A 3,637-nucleotide genomic window follows, 5' to 3' on the forward strand; every position below is an offset into this window, starting at 1 on the left:
GAAAGAGTTGCGTAAACACAGACGGAAATGAATCTCTACCTAAGTTTTGGTCGACTAGGATGCCAAAAAGAATGCGAGTTCTCTAATGACTTATAATCAGCGTGACTATAAAGGGTGAAAACAGAGTTGTTGTGCCTGGGGGGGGTTGCAAGAGGGAGGGGCTTCATTTTAGCACACTGTTATTAATCTCGGCTAATTGCGGCCTCTTCTATTCAAACGTCCTGCAGCTGTACTTACAGTCGCTAAGCCTGCGTTTATACTTCACCCCAATCATCACAAAAGCCTTTTGGTTCCCACCGAGTATGAATGTGACACATTTCAATCTGGAATAAGCATTAACCTCTGCCGTTTTGTCTTTGGCCAGCACCTGCTCTGCCTGGCGGGAAGTGACGAAAAGAAAGCCGACGTTTGCATTCAGTCGACTGAGCTGAGCTGAGCTGGCTAGTGATGCTATCCTCTTTGGAAGAAGGAATGCATCATGCTAGAATAATTGCTCTCTCACTCCTCTCCGGCTACTTAGTGAAAAGGGATTCAGATGCTTTGGGATCACTCTGTGCAAGCACCCCTCCTCCCATGGGGCAGCAGAACATGAGAATTGGGGGATGGGGGTTTGTTTGACTTGGGAGGGCTGAATTTGGAAGTTGCTAGGAGCATTTACATACAGAGGTCAGACTGCACGTGCTTATCTATTTCATTCAAATGTATATTATTTTACCTATCTAGAAGCAACAAAAAAAAAAAAAACCTTAAAGTCCCAAGAAATCACTTTGATTCTTCTCATTGTTGTTAGCACATCTAACTAAAATACCGGACAATAAATATACGACAAAAGTCCACACAAGCCACTAATACAATACAACCCACACCGTTGCACTTTAGAAAAATTGCTATGTTTGATTACTCATAATGATACTATCAATTTTGATACAAGCTGACCAAACGTTTTCCTGCACTCCACCTTTTTTTTTTTAGGAGAGAGGTGGAAGAAGAGGCTTGAGGAACTCGAGGGGCGTATCACAGTGGTTGACCACGGAAGGGCCACAAATGAGGCGGCGGGCCCCGTGAATGAAGGGGTGGGAATCCAGTTATTTTTTGGGGGGGGGGACAAAGCGGCAATCGTCAGCAAGCCAAAAATGAACTCTTGAGAAAGAGTTAAAGAAATATAGATGAAAAATGTAAACTGATTCCTGATCAGGTCATGTGCTGCCATGCTGTTGAGATAATGATCTATCCTTTTCAATATGTTTGCAGCCACGCCCGTGCCAGCGGGATAATTTAAACAATTTCAAGCACAGCGGAGGAGGATGAAGCGGGAAATGGGGAGGGTGACGTGGCTTTGGGATGTTGGGGGGGGGTTATTATATCAAAACAAGCAGTGGGGCAACAGCTCTGCACACTAGTGGAGGATGAGTGCCCCTTCAGGAGGCGCAGTAGGATGAGTCAGCACTCTCGCAGGACAAAAGTTGACAAATATAAAGCGAGTGAGATTGCGAGAGGGCAGGATTTTTTAAAATTTATTTGCATTTTTAGTTAGCACAAAAATGAATGTAAACACAAAATTTCAGCTTCTACTTATTGAAGGACAATGTTTAGCACAATGCCAAGACTAACACAAGTGTCTAGCAGACCGTCTAACCACAAGGTCAACGTGCTGCCTAAGCTCGCTTTAGTGTGTGTCCAATGATTAACTTTGTGTGATTAGCTTTTTTTTTTCTTGTGGGACAGCAAAATCATTCCACAGTAGCCACAACAGGTGGTAAAAACTAAAAGAAGCCACCAGGGGTCATATTTGCATACTAGCTGCGGTTTGTTATGTATTAGCAGTGTTACAATTCCCGGTTTTTTTCCTGTCTGCATTTCCACCGAGCTCCAACCACTCTCAGCGTGGAATTTCTGGTTTAAAAATAACATCCAATCTTGTGTTGCGTTCCGCTACATAAAAATCTGAAGACCCAGACAGATCCATCCCTTTGCCTAAAAGTGGGAAATTTACTGGAAATGATCCGAAAAGCAACATCCTGCTTTTGAAAGCCAAGTCACAGCCCGGTGAAATAAGGTGACTCACATCCTCCAAGATGTCTGTGTTGAGTCACACCTCCTTATATCCACAATGTGGTCGGACTAACTCGAATTATCCCGTCGACAGTGAACGCCTCTTAGGGTCGTGCGTTTATCTCAGAGGCCAGACTAGATTTATCTTTCCGAGAGGAACTGTATGTGAGCAGAAACAATTGGCCTGATTGAGAACATTCCCTGAAAGGAGTCAGGTTACTCAGGGCACAATTAATAGAAGAAATCTGTCTGCAATGTGATCATTATCACTTGAGGAATAGTGCATCATATCCATGAACTAATTAATTATCTGGAGTGGAGATGTGACAACAGGAAGTGGCCCCGAGCTCTGTGTCTGGGGTCAAATTCTGAGTGCAGGTAAGAAGATGTATTTTTTCCAAAGGAATAATTAAATTATCTCTCCACCCTACAAACAAATCACTCATTTCCATTTGAAGTCTTTTGCCAATAAATAAATGTACAGCCATAGACCAAAAGAACACCTCCCCCACAAGGATGCAATTAACCTAACAAAGACGATGCTAATCCAGCGACCAGTATGAGTGCATGGGTGGGATGCATGTATAATGAAGGCCTCTCACATTCTTACTGCCCAAATAGAAGATTCACAAACGTCACACCTATGAAAGACGGCTGGCTTCCTGCTGGCTATAGACCCCCGCTTGCCACCCCCACCATGCAACCACTGGCCTGTGTAAAAATATGATTAGGAGCTATTTGCTAAGCTTGCAAACTGATGCAATCTAAGCACCGTTATCAGACCACCAGCAGATTCATAGCTGGGGGTGGAATCACAAATGCTAATATAAGAGATGTCTGCAACACATTCTGGGCAGCCTTGAAAAACAAAGAGCAGCCCCTCATCTCTGGACTTTACCATCATACAAGTATTAGGGGAGGCACACTTTATTACAGAAGCAGAAACATCAAAATAACAATTTTCTATCAGTGTACAAACGGACGGTTGTATATGCAGATGTACATGAACCACTGAAAAACTTATGAATATAAAGAAAAAATACACTGCGCACCACAAGTATGTTTTCTGTGTCAATATCTTAATTAAGAAAACATGAGAAAAAGACATCTTTGCACCACACCTATTGTCACCGTGCTGTTACCCCTGGAAAAAACCCAAAGACAATTTAACATCTAAAAAGCTGCAATTGGATCTCGTCCGACCAGAAAGATCCCCTTATTTTGGGAAGTATGTTTGACCAAGGTGTGTATTCATGTTGTAAACTTTCCACTGAACTGGAAGTTTCAGGTGTCGCTGTCGGTCTGTCCGATGGACTGACTGTGCTGGAGTCTGACGGAATTCATCAGCCATTGTTTTCCAGGCGCAGGCATTTTATGATGTCACTGCAAACATAAGCTTTGTCCTCCGATGAAGGATCAGCCTGCGTTTGTGCCCTGCCGGGGTCAAACAAACAGCAAATATGACTCGGCTCAACGGAGGGGGTTGGGTGGACGTATTGGTGGAATAAAACACCGGCCCAAATATAGGCAGGAGGAGGAACATGAAAAACGGTCTCAATGTTAGAGGCACGGGGATCAAATTTTA

The sequence above is a fragment of the Syngnathus acus genome, chromosome 2 (assembly GCF_901709675.1).
Source record: "Syngnathus acus chromosome 2, fSynAcu1.2, whole genome shotgun sequence".
NCBI classification, from domain to species: domain Eukaryota; kingdom Metazoa; phylum Chordata; class Actinopteri; order Syngnathiformes; family Syngnathidae; genus Syngnathus; species Syngnathus acus.